Raw genomic sequence first — 14264 nt, forward strand, 5'->3', positions numbered from 1 at the left:
CTTAGTGTCCAGGGGAATTAGTAGGGTAAATGCATGGGATGGGATGGGATTGTTGTTGGTGCGGGCTGAATGGGCTGACTGACTTCCTTCTGCACTGGAGGGATTCTATGATAAAACTTTCATCTTTTAGCTGTAGTGAAAGAGGAGCATTAAGAAGTCAGGAAGATAGTTTCAATAAAAGACAATTATTTACAGCAATCCCCATTTCCATCATTCCATCAATTTACTCAAATGATTTTTTAAAAAGTTTTTATTCTACTTCCATTTTAGACCAAATCCCTCTGCAAATACTACTCTCATGCTTTACAGGTCACCAACAATCCACTCTCAAGCTTTTGGTAATGCTGCTCTAAAAACTTCCTGTTAAGAATTAGACACATCACCCTGGCCTCAGGTTTTTTTTCCCCATTAATTCCTATGGAGAACAGACTTACTCTAAGCCTGTGCCACTAACAGCCAAGCTGAGAGTGAAACTGCGGCATCTGAGGGAATTACAAATCTAAATGTTCATTCCACAAATCCATGTAATGGCACTTTAGGACTTGAACTGGATTAACCCAGCCACCTTAAGCATCAATCTGATCTTGATCAGAAAAGAATAAATATTTACAAGTATATCTTGTATATTAGAAACTGCTAAAATTCAATTTGCAAAAGCCCTTCGCAGTGATGTAAACATATTGGCTACAAACAACAAGAGTGCTAGCATTATTACTAGAATAATGGCTTTTTTGTTAAGATTCCACAAACATATTTTGAAAGATTTGATACTTTGTGTTTAGATTTCTAATCTAGTTGTATGAACTACGGACATGAATCCCATGAGTAAGTCATGGGGGAATCGTCTGCTCTTCCAAATGGATCATCAGGCAGGCAAACAGCATACCAAGCTAAAAATAATTAGCAGTTCATGTGAGTCACATGGCATAAGCCCAGGCAGTGACTCTATGGCAGCCATCATATTTCTCCTGCTGCATATAAACACAGGAGCACTGGGAATAAAGTGCTCCAAATGGCAGACGTTTTCCTCATACATTAGAGATGTTGCCAAAGATTAGGTGTACTCGAGTTCAGCCTGTCATGACTGATATTGTTCTGAAGTAAGCCGTTGTGATCTCAGTCATGCATGCTCTTCTGCTTCCTGCAGCAGAATACACAAGAGGTCTGCGGGAGCCACTACAGCAGAACAGGTGGTACAGTGGTTAACACTGCTGCCTCACAGTGCCAGGGACCCGGGTTCGGTTCCTGGCTTCAGTCATTGTCAGTGTGCAGCCTGCACGTTCTCCTCATGCCTGCATGGGTTTTCTTTGGGGGCTCTGGTTTCCTCCCACTGTCTGAAACATGTGCTGCTTAGGTGCCTTGGCCATGCTAAATTCCCTCTCAGTGTATCCGAACAGGCATCAGAGTGTGGCGACCAGGGGGTTTTCACAGTAACTTCATTGCGGTGTTGATGTAAGCCTACTTGTGACACTAATAAATGTGTTGGAAATTTCAGAATTTTCACCGATCAGGGAAAGGAATGAATGTCAGTCACTGTTCAAATACTGTCAGTTGGTGCAGTAAGAGTTATTTTTTAAAATGAGATACTTAAAAGAGATTTTTTTTAAAATGCAAGAAAACACTGTTAAATGATCAGACATTGAAAGAGGAAAGTATTTCAGGAAAGTAGCATCATGGATTACCTGTCAAAGTCAACACTAATTAATTTATTTTTGATCCATAAAACCAACTTTTTAATAGGGAGAATTTCTCCCTGAAGCCACAATCAGTTTCTGAGGGACTTTTCATCTTATATCATTAAGAAATGAGATTTTCCAGCCACATTCAGCCCGGAACCAGAAAATCCCGGCCGTGGTCAAAAGACTTTTCCATTGTCCGCCCCTCGCCTGCTATGATTCCTGTAGCAGAAAGGGAAAATTTGCCCTAAGGTGTCTGACTTGCTAGGAGTATTCAGTTTGTAATCTGACTTTCTTTTCGTGACATTCTCCTCATGCATGCAGAACTTGGCTAGCAAAGGTTGAGGACGGCCTCAACTGGGAACTTGTATTCATGTCACACACCATATAACTCCCACCACTGGGTTTGCAAAATCTTACTAGCTGCCCTGTTTGAAACAATTCACACCTCTTTAACCTGTGATTATCCCTCGCTCCACCAGCACTGTCTGTACCTGTAAAGACTTGATTACCTGTAAAGACCCGCATCCTAACCATTATCTTGCAATTGTGTCTTTGTCTATATATGCCATGCTGGTGAACCCACCTCTCCAGGATGAAGCAGCAGTCCTCTGGAAGCTCGTGATACCAAATAAACCTGGTTGTCTCCTTACCGTGCTCCCCAGTGCCGATATCTCCACATCATCACATGTTTAAGGAAGATAATGTCCTTTAAGATTTAGGTAGATGAGGAGGTGTGCCAGCAATTTGAAAAGTTGGTGCCTACTGTTAATAGGGTGGCAGGAAATGAGCCAGATTATGCTGTTGCCTCAGGGACGCAGGATACATAAAGGTGCAGCTGTGATCTAATAATGTCTTGAGTGATTCAAAGATATACTCTTCTTTTATGACATCAATATCATAAAAAAATTTAAATTACATCACAATCAATATTTTTTGAACTCACCAGCAGCTGGGATTTTCCAGTCCCGCTGCAGTAAATGGAAATTTGGCTGTGTACCAAATTCTCCATTCTTGCTGGCAGTGGTAGTGTGGCACGCGAAGACCAGAGAATTCCAGCCCATGTTTTAGTACAAAATGTGTAGCAAATGTTCTAACATTGGACTTATGATTGTTTTATAATGGAACAGTCAATTGTAGAGACAGACATTCAGAGACCATTCTTATTAATTGTGATGTCAATGGGGGGAGTTCTCTGGCCTCCCAGTTGCGTGTGGCAAGTCAAACACTGTGAGGCAGCAGTACTAACCAATGTGCCACTGTGCAAAGGAACGTAGGCAAGTTAAGTGAATAGCAAAACGGTGGTGAATATAATTTGGGGTAATATTAAACTATCCACTTTGGTAGGAGAATAGAGAAGTATTTTAGGAGATGAGAGGCTAATAAATGTTGGCCTGAGAAAGGACCCATGTTTTTGTGCACATATCACAGAAAGTTAACATGCAAAAGCAACAGGCAACTAGGAAGGTAAGTGGCATTTTGGCCTTTATTCTACACTTTGACAAACAGTAGCTGAGGCTAGAGGATCATCAACTTGGTGAGAGATGCTCTTTGGTCTGCCCAAAACTTCAGGGTCTCTACAGTGCAGAAAGAGGTCACTTAGCCCATCAAGTCTGCACAAACTCACCTTTTTATATTCTCAAGGCCCTATCCCCATAATCCCATATATTTACTCCGCTAATCCCCCTAACCTACTTATTGTGTCATACTAAGGAGCAATTTAGCACGGTCAATCTACCTAACCTAAACATCTTTGGATTGTGGAAGGAAGCCGGAACACCCATTGGAAACCCATACAGACATGGGGAGAATGTGCGAACTCCACACAGACAGTTCTGGAATCGAAGTTGGGTCCCTTGCACTGTGAGGTGGCAGTGCTAAACATCATACCACTATGCAAAATGGTGCATTCCAATGTACAGGACAACACTAAAGCTTGGAGCAGTTGCTGTTGAAAAGAAATAGGGAAGGTTTGCTGTCTAAGGCCTTCCAGCCACAGCGCAGCGTGGAACTGGAAAATCCCCTCAAGTTGAATACAAATGCAAAAGTATAGAAATTGCATCAAGGCACCTCAGGGAGGAACATGCCATATGAAGGAGTGTTGAATTCCACAGCATTTTTTGCAATTATTGAATTTGAAACTTTTCTTCCCCAGGCTGTTTAGAAAGAAATCATAGAAACACTATAGTACAGAAAGAGGCCATTCGGCCCATCGAGTTTGCACTGACCACAATCCCACCCAGGCCCTACCCCCATATCCCTACATATTTTACCCATTAATCCCTCTAACCTGCACATCTCTGGACACTAAGGGACAATTTAGCATGGCAAATCAACCTAATCCCCACATCTTTGGACTGTGGGAGGAAACCAGAGCACCCGGAGGGAACCCACATAGACACGAGGAGAGTGTGCAAACTCCACACAGACAGCGACCCAAGCTGAGAATCGAACCCAGATCCCTGGAGCTGTGAAGCAGCAGTGCTAACCACTGTGCTACCATGCCGCCTCGTGCTGTTTGCCTGACCTGAAATATATATTGAAAATATCAAACCAATTACAGCTGCATCATGGATCACAGTGGGAGGAATTTTACAACCCCTCTAATTGGTAGGGTTTTCCAGTCCCATCGGACATTTCAACACCTCATCGCATTTTCCAGGCCAGCTTCCACCACAACACGGCCGTAAAATTCCTCCCACTGGGAGGAAACAAGTCAGTTTTTATGACACTTTCCGTAAATTTAAAGTTGAAATGCTTTGTAATGTACTTTCACAAATGTTGCTAATAAATTTTTCTTTGCGGGGGGAGAGAGTGGGAATGTTTAGCCTTTATTGCAAAGATGTTGGAGTGAGGAAGACTTGCTGCAAATCTTTAAGACGTTGGCAAGGCCCACCTGATGCTGCACAGTTTTGTTCTGCTCAACTAAGAATGGCTATAGTTACAACAACATGGAAGGAGGGGTCACTAGGCTGATCCCTGATATAATGGAGCTGGCTTGGGAACAAAGGTTGAGAAGAATAAATCTACATTTTATCAGGTTTAGCAAAATAAAATTCTGATATGATGGATGCAGTGAGGCTGTTCACCCTGGTTGGAGAGTGTGGAATTAAGGGTCATAGCCTCTGACGAGGGGTCACCTGTTCAGGACTGAGGTGAAGTGTCTTCATCCAGAGTGTTATGAATTTGTGGAATTCTTTGACGCAGAGGGCTGCAGATGTTCTTTTGTTGAGTCCATTCAAGGCAGAGATTTACAGATGTTTGGGCATTAAGAAATCAATTAATAGTGGAGTTGAGATAGAAAATCAGCTATGATCTTATTCAATGGTGGCATAGGTGTGAGAGGCCACATAGAATCATAGAAACAAGAACAATACTAGGCCATACGGCCCTTCAAACATGCTCCACCATTCATTTTGATCACGGCTGCCTGGTCCCACCCGCTTCCCCTCATATCCCTGGATCCCTTTAGCCCCAAGAGCTATACTTAATTTCGTCTTGAAATCAGACAACATTTTGGCCTCAACTACATTCTGTGGTAGTAATTTCCACACATTCATCACCCTCTGGGTGAAGAAATTTCTCCACACCTCAATTCCAAAAGGTTTACCCCTTATCCACAAACTATGACCCCTAAGTCTGGACTCCCCCACCATCAGGAACATTCTTTCTTAATCTACCCTGTCTAACCGTATTAGAAATTTCATAAGTTTTTATGAGCTCCCCTCTCACTGTACTAAACTCCAGTGAATGTAATCCTAACCGAGTTAATCTCTCCTCACATGACAGGCCTGCCATCCCAGGAATCAGCATGTAGAATCATAGGATCCAGTTTCCTCCCACTGTCCAAAGATGTGTGGGTTAGGTTGGTTGGCCGTGATAAAAAAAATTGTCCTTAGTGTCCTGAGTTGCTTAGGTTAGAGGGATGAGTGGGTAAATATGTAGGGATATTGGGTTAGGGCCTGGGTGGGATTGTAGTCAGTGCAGCCTTGATGGGCCAAATGGCCTCCTTCAGCACTGTAGGGATTCCAGAATCTAGAATTCCCTACAGTACAGAAGGAGGCCATTCGGCCCATCGAGTCTGCACCAACATCCTAACAGAGCGTCTTACCTCGGCCCACACATCCCTACCGTCTCCCTATTACCCCACGTACTTACCCCACTAATCCACCTAACCTACACATCTTTGGACATTAAGGGGCAATTTAGCTTGCCCAATCCATCTAATCTGCACATCATTGGAGTGTTGGAGGAAACTGGAGCACCCAGAGGAAACCCATACAGACATGAGGAGAACATGTAAACTCCGCGCAGTCACTCAAGGCCAGAATTGGACTCGGATCCCTGGCTCTGTGAGGCAACAGTGCTAACCACTGTGCCTGGCCTGCTCCTGTTCCCATTTTGTTCTTATGATGGACTTAGTGTCTCACTCATTTGAAATCTGATCTATTCTGATTCATGTGCTGCCTGTTTCCTATATTTAGTTTACAGAACCCTTTCCAAGTTCCAAATCAGTCTCTATATTTCTTGAATAAATCATTTCGGTGAGTCATACTGTTTAGAACAAAATTAGAAGTAAATTGATTCCTCCAAAAAGATAAAATAAAGAGAGAATTTTTTACTCCGTGCAAGGAAATTGGCCACAATTTGGGCTCTGTAGCAGCCCTACTTTCTGCGTTGCAGGTGCTGTTTTGGTATCAAAATGCTGTCTTGTTCCAAGTCAACACTTCCAATGCCAGACATCATTTTGCTGAGGTTGTTAAGAATGTGGAAGTATGCAAAGCAGGCAAGCAATGGCGTCAGCGTTCGTGAGCACTGCATTTAGCAGTAGGAAAGACCTACCACCAACACTGTTTAAAGGAATCGTCATCTACTTTCAGGTTAGTTACTTATTAATCTCTGCTGACTACGCTTGCCTTTGTAGGAATTCTTGGTGATTTCCAGAGTTGGTTAAAGTCAGTAGATGGAATGTTATCACCGGCAGGGCTTTCCCATCCTGCTGCGGTCAACAGTTATTTGGCTGAGAACCAAATTCTCTGATCTTGCTGCAGTGGGAACATGGTATGAACGGCCGGTAAGATTGCGCCCAGTGAGATTGACAGGCTGTGGTGCTACACGTGGGAAAAGTCTTGATTCTGACTCCAAGAGTCAGACTGCTTTCTCCCAGTTATGGATGCTTTGTTTTCCATCCGCCTGGAGCTTCAACGTGAAAGGAAAATGGAATAGAGGCAAAAAGAGGTCAAGATGCTCGCATAGGGAGGTGGGAGATTACGGCTCTCTGCAGGAGGTCTTAACCACCTGGGGGTCTTCTGGGAGCCTTTCTCTTATTCTCCCCTAAGCCATGAGCCGGTCGCTTGAACTTTACAAAGGAGCTGCTCACAGAACTCTGCTGCTGCTCAGTATCTGCAGCCTGAGAGCAGAGTAAGAATGATGCTGCCCCTGGTTGTGAAGGTAACTGTGTCCTGAATTTCTCTGAGTCTGAGTCCTTCCAGGCCAGAGTTGGCAAGGCTTGCAATCCCCGTTCACTGTTCACTGCTATGTCGAATGCCTGAAGGGAGAGGGGACTCATTGTGTTCTCTCTGACAGAGAGAGACGTAGGCAGATCTTGCCTGATGTAATAAGATAGCTTGAACAGGGTGCCACCAACTCCGCACAAGTGGCGTTGTGGGCTCCACCTCTGAAAGTGAGTTGTACCACAACCACAAAGGTTGTAATCGCTGCATCCACTCCGTGGTGCATCTATACTCACCAGATTTTGCTGGTGCACACCCACTATCCTGATAGTCAAAAGGCTTTCATTTTGTGCCAGTCTGCTCACTGTTTCCTAAGTATCAAAACCTATAGCGATGCAGAGGCTGGCTGCTGGGCAACAAGGCCTAACTGCTTAACACCTGGCTCATGACACCACTCTACAACCCAACAACACAAGGACAGCATGTGTCCAACGAGAGCCATGCTGCCACACACAACATCATGGGGTAAACCACTGGGGAGCTGAAACAATCGCCCTGCTATCTGAATTCCTCTCAAAGAGCTCTCCAGCACTTGCCAGAGCACATATTCTAGTTCATGATGATCTACTGTATCCTCCACAACCTGCCCTCTGGACACAGCCCGTGCTACCAGGGACACAGGGGACAGATCAGGAAGCAGGAGAAGGAGGAGCAGGAGGAAAGGGAGGAGAAGCCAGAGGTACATCCCCTTTCCAGCCAGGCCTTCGGTAACTATTTCATTCAATTACAGTTCCACGGGACACAACCCAAAATCTCCGCTGTCTCCTAACTTTACCATCCCTCAGTTAGGAACCAGCAGAACCTCCTCCTGACCACAGTGCTGAAAATAAAAGGCCATCACAAAAGATTCCAAAGCAACTTTATCCAACAAAAAATAGTTATTCTATAAACTAAATATCCTCTCTGTGCATTCCCTTAGCGCCTGTCCTGTGGGTGTTGTCACCTTTCTCAGTGATGCTAAATAGTGTAACTCCAGTGGCTGATGCATGGCTGCCGGAAGGTTGCTGACTGTAAGTGGGGGAGACTGCAGATGGCCCTCCAGGGCATTCTCCAGTGGCCCTAGGCCCAGGAAGCCTGGCTAATCACCTGTTTCCTCTTCCCTCCTGCACCAGAACTTAACCAATTGGCAACCAAAAGGAGAAAACCACAAGGATTGGCTTGTGCTCAGGGAAGCTGAGGGAAAGTAAGAGGTGAATACTTAGGCCGCATGCAGCTCGTAAATCAGAAGAAATTGTGGGATGCTGGGAGATGGATTAGGAACATACCGTCATCCTCTGTGGTTTCAGCCTCACCACAGTTATGGTCACCCTAATGATGCTCAGCACCATGGGGGTGAGGCCTTGCAGCCAAGTCTGTGTCCGATGCTGTTGCTTCTGATTATGGGTCACCGGGTCCACATCAGACAGAGAAGTGTGTCAGTGAGTGTGGTACAATATGTTTGGATGATGTCAAATAGTTGGCAGTGTGCACAAGCTGCGAGATGTGAGTGCGAAGCTTATAACTAAATGTGTGAGGATGAGGTGAGCCAGTGAATGTAAGGCGTGAGTTGATAATGTTGTCGGTTGGTGAATGAAGGGTGTACAGTGAATGGAGCAGCATGTGAAGCCTGTGGTCCTTTCTGGCATGTGTGGATGTATTCACTGGTCTTGACCACATATGTGAAGATGTGGCGATGCCGGCATTGGACTGGGGTAAGAAGTCTCACAGCACCAGGTTAAAGTCCAACAGGTTTATTTGGTAGCACAAGCCACAAGCTTTTGGAGCACTGCTCCTTCATCAGGTGGGTGAGTGGGAGGTGTACTCACAAACAGGGCATATAAAGACACAAAACTCAATTTACAAGATAATGGTTGGAAGGCGAGTCATATGTGAAGTAATTGAATTTTACACCCAGGTTTTTCAAGCCAGATTAGTGCCTGTGACAACTGTCTGGTCCCACTACCCCCACCGTGCCTTCATGGAAGACCCCTGGCCTCCTGAATGAAGGAAGATCTCTCTATTCCCCCGTCACCACCTGGAGCAAGGCCTCTAGTGCTGCACTGGAAAACTTCAGAACCTGCTGCCGGCCTGACGAGCTATTTCCACTCCCCTTTCTGCTCGCAAAGCCTTCTTTTCAGGAGCCATCAAAGCCAGAATGCAGCTTTTAAAAACAAGAGGTGCTAGCCTCTCATGAACCTGGGCCATCTGCTGATGCTGAAATGTGCTTAGCCCTAGACTAGTTCCCCTTCACTCTCGTTTAAATTGTGCGTGTGCTGTCTACATTGTTGCAAACCAACAAAAACAGAAAACCTCAGCAGGTCAGACAGCATCTGTGGAGAGAACAGAGCCAACGTTTCGAGTGTGGATGACTCCATCAAATTCCAGCATCTGCAATAATTTGCTTTTATCTTATTGTTACAAATGAGCACAGGCTAATGAAATGTCACCACTCCCCCCACACTCAGATATCCAATTTTCTCCCTTTATGTAAGACATAGTACATATCAGCAGAATCTCCCAAGTGCTTTTTAGCCAATGAAATGCCTCTGAAGTGGAGTCATTACAGTAATATTAGCAAATAACTTGAAATTGCTACAAAAAAGGCTTAAATTTCCCTAATAAAAGGGACCCATTAGCCCAGGCATGCAGCTTAGGTGTTATTCATACATCTGGGTTGTATTACATGCAATGCTCAAGCTGTCAAAATCAGAGGTGGGGCTGAAATCTCAGCAGAGATATGGCACCCCTTGCTTGCCAGGGCTGCTTTCTTTATTAGCTTGAGCATTTCAGAGAAGTCCAACTATTTTTCTGTCCACTGTCTGTGACCTAGCAGTTCTGTGCTAAACCTCAGTTTATTTTTGTTTCCAGACCATTGCAGAAAGGAATGGAACTAATTGGTGTCGGGCAGATTTAAGGCACTATCACGCCAATGAATTAAAAACTTACAACCTTGCTTTACAAAACGCCCCATTACTATAAAAAGACATTAGGGAGAGAATATATCCGGGAACAAAACTGAAAACAATCCTGCATATTCAAGAAGAATGAAATCACCCCGGAGATTTCACAGTCAAACAAACAATGTAAAATAGCCAATGCCAAGACTTCTTTTTGGCACCAGCTTCTAAGAGTTATAGCGCAAAATGCTGTAAGTAAAAATTACTGTGAAACTTCACTGTTCCCTCAGCTTTAAGTCTCAATATCCTATGAATGGCTAGCGAGTCCACAAAATGTTGGTGTTTGCACATGACTTGAAATGTTACAGCCACATGGTGAAATAGGATCCGACTTTACAATTACACTGAAAGTAAAAGCAATCAGAATGTAAGCTGCCCTTGCATTTCATTTGTATTTAGCCTTCTGAATGCGAAATGATAAATTTGTTTAGATTAACATGTCCTCACTCCAATAGGCAAAGCGTTATATTTAACAAAGCTGTTAGAAAAAGTTAACTTTTCACAGAAGTACTGGAACAATCTGGGTGATACCAGAAAGCTCAGTCTAGGTTGTATTTTCTTGCTGACAAGACCTCATCCAGTCTAACTACGTTATATGCACAAAATCCACTGCACATACAAACAGTTCATTCATCATTGTCTGTGCAAGACATGAACCATATGGAACTCATACAATCATATACTTTGGCAAAGACAGCACTTGCGTCTTAATCTTTTACAATGTTTGAGATGTTACATTAGCTCTGGAAGTTAACTCTGGAAGTTAAGCTTTTTGTACAAAGATTGATTCAAGTGTGTATCTCTATCAGGTTAGGTTGATTGGCCATGCTAAATTGCTCCTTAGTGTTAGGGGGATTAGCAAAGGTAAATACATAGGGTTTCAGGAATAGGGCCTGGGTAGGATTGTTGTTGATGCAGTCTCGATGGGTTGAACGGCCACCTTCTGCACAGTGGGTATTCCAGGTTAGTCTATTCATTGGATTTTGAATAGACTATTCAAGTGCCATCAACAAAATTGACAGCAGAAACCTGCATTTTCATGTCACCTTTAATGGACTGAAACATCCCAGGGTGCTTCACAGGAACATAATTAGACAGAAATGGTCATCAAACCAAAGATAGAGGTTTTAGGATGGGTAACTTGAAGTTTGGTATAAGAGATACATTGAAAGGGTCATTTTATCAGACAAGAGAGAGGCAAAGAAGCTGAGGAATTTACAGAGGGCATTCTAGAGTTTACGGCCTAGACAGCTGAAAGCAACTGAACAAGATGTCAGAGTTGTAGGTATAGAGAGTTCTTGGAGGGCCAGGGAATGTTATGGAGATTGGGAAGGCCAAGGCAATCGAAGGATTGGAATATGGGGATGACAGTTTTACTATGGAGTTGTCGATGGACAGCAAGCATAGATGTAATGGGTGAGCCAGGCTGGGTACAGAACAGGATAGGGACTGTAAAGTTTTTTGAATGATTTTCTGAAGGGTGACAAATGGGATGCCTGCCAGCAGTATATTGAAGTACGCTGGAAGTAACTAAGGCTCAGATTTGGGTGCCAGCTGAAGCAGAAGTGGATACAGGCAATGCCATAGATGGGGAAGTGGATGGATTTTGCGACGTAGAGGACAGGGATTAGGAAACTCAGTTCAGAGTGATTTAGGACATGAGGTTATGAACAGTCTGACTCAGTCTGAAGCAGCAGACAGGGACAGCAATTGAATCAATGATGAAGGGTACAGGATTTGTGATGAGGACGAGAGAATGGCTTTGGATTTTCCAATGTTTATTCAGAGGAAATTACTGTTTATCCGGTATTGGACATTAGAAAAACAATCTGACATCACAGACGTCAGATATGTAAAATCATGTAAATTCATGTGAGTGGAGTCACAGTGTTAATTAAATAGTTGCTGTGAAGTAACATGAACTGCATGGGGGCGACCTGTGTTTTACCCAATTGTGGAAAATGTGTTGCGCAGTTGCTTACTTCCTACACTGTGAGACAGGACATGATTGCTGCAGGAGTGTATTCAATAACTTTCAAGCATTCTAATATTGCTCTACATTACACACCAAATACTTAAAGCGGCTGCTTGAGTGATCACATTTTTTTCTGATGTATACCACAACTAACCTCTGTTCAACCTGCAGATGTTTCCCTTGGTATAAACTCAGATGGACCATATTAATCTATATTGTCAGGTATATCAAACACACATTAAGTTTCATAAGGTCTTTCCAGAAAACATTTTGCAAATTACAAATAACTCCAAAGTTGTTACCAATTCATGTAGCATACTGTTAAACTTTACTTTGACTCACTTGTTTATCAGTTAACACTCAGCTGCTTGCAGTCCCAAGATGCACAATGCCTAATATCCTTTCATTATAGCTTGAACCTATTGCTCCTCTCTTACTGCACTATTTGTCATCGAGATATTTCCGAATGAAATGTTAGTTTACTTTATTTCCCCTTCACTTCTGCAATGAACAGGAGCCAGTGCTTTCTGTGTACAACAGTGTGCATATCTGAACTCACCCAAAATTTGAAATTTATTTATCTCCCCTCAATTAATTTAGCAAAAACAAACCTCTACTCCTATCAAGCAGAGAACAACATAGGTTAAATTTGCTCCTTGATGCAAAGCAAGATTTTAATGGCAGGTTTTGTGCTGTTTGGAAATTCTGACCTTGTACGTTTCGTACACAGCCTGGTAATCAAAACCATAGTGGACATGCCTGAAGTTCTTGCCCTTCAGATATGCAGTAGCTTGATCTTCTCCTTTACAACTGTCAGGACCAAACACCGTTCTGTTTTTTTCCCCACTATTGCTATAGCCCTTGTTTCTGAGTCAAGTTTCTTTGGCAAAAATACAAAAACAAAGCCAGAAGTGATATTTTGATCCTGCTCACATCTTAATACGTACTAGACCAACACTCTCAGTTATGTTCCTGGGACACCAATGAACACTATTGTTTCATGACAGTAGTTTCACAAAAATGCCCTAACAGAAGCAGGCATGCATCTTAAGCTTTTCTTCAACAGCACAGGGTCTTATTGAATAACAAACAAATCTGTGATTAGGATTTTCAGCTTGAGAAACTCAAACCTTTTTAACCGCAGACTGCACTAACTCAGCATACAAGGGAAAAGTTCAATCCTAAAACTTACCGGAAGATCTGCCACAGTTCAAGACCAGGGAATCTTAAGAATTTGTAGAAACTAGCCTTGAAGTGAACGAGCCCTGATCGTCAGCCTGACTGCTGCTCTCTGCCAGTGTGTGAGTGACAACTGAGGGGAGTTTTTTGTGAAAGTAGTTTTGTCTATGTAAGGATAAAGGGGGCGGTCCATCAGAGTTAAATTTGACTGGGTCTCTTCTAATCTAGCTGCCTAACCACAACTAAAGCAGTGTCATCAAGACACTTTGAAATTGAAACCCACAGTTTTAAAGCAACAACTGGGCTGCTGCATTTAGACCAAGGCTGAGCAATGAAAGATCCCTTTATTTACACATTTAGCCACAAGTAGTTTAAGAATAATTCAAAATTATCAGTATGACTGTACTTTACAGGATCATACACAAAATTTTTCTTCCCCCAGAGTAACAACAATGGGCATTTATATATATTGTAGAAAAACCCATCTGATTCACTAATGTACTTTAGGGAAGGAAATATGCTGTCCTTACCTGGTCTGGTCTACACGTGTCTCCAGAGCCACAGCAATGTGGTTAACTCTCAACTGCCCTCTGAAACGGCTTAGCAAGCCACTCAGTTCAAGGGCAATTAGCGATGGACAATAAATGCTGGCCCAGCCAGCGATGCGCATATCCCATGAACGAATTTAAAAAAAAGATGCAAGGGGTTTCACAGGAACATAATCAGGTCAGAAGAGGAAACATTTGAAGGAGTGACCTAAAGATTGGTCAGAGATAAAGTTCCTTGAAATGACTTCAAGTTGGAGATCAGGGAGGTGGTGACTGGACACACTGCTGGAGGACAGAGAAGTGAAGAGCTGACATGAAGGAGCAAAGCTTTATTCAGGAGTCTAACAGAAGTGTATTATGGCCTGAGGTAAGTCAGCAGAACAGGAGGAGTGATGGGAGTGAAACGAGTGGACCAGTAGGGTAGTGAAGTCCAGGGA

General features: G+C 43.3%; 1 protein-coding gene across 4 annotated transcripts in view; it reads right to left on the minus strand.

The window, feature by feature from the left end:
- LOC145352576 (uncharacterized) overlaps window positions 1-13392 on the minus strand; it is a 74747-nt gene extending 61355 nt beyond the window's left edge. For all 4 annotated transcript variants that reach the window (XM_080202627.1, XM_080202628.1, XM_080202626.1 and 1 more), the window contains exon 1: window positions 13293-13392. The gene's annotated coding sequence lies outside the window, so the exon portion shown is untranslated. The remainder of the gene's footprint in view (window positions 1-13292) is intronic.
- Between the last annotated feature and the right edge of the window lie 872 nt (window positions 13393-14264).

This window comes from Carcharhinus amblyrhynchos, chromosome 14, assembly GCF_965287045.1.
Source record: "Carcharhinus amblyrhynchos chromosome 14, sCarAmb.v2.hapA, whole genome shotgun sequence".
In the NCBI taxonomy this organism is placed as follows: Eukaryota; Metazoa; Chordata; class Chondrichthyes; order Carcharhiniformes; family Carcharhinidae; genus Carcharhinus; species Carcharhinus amblyrhynchos.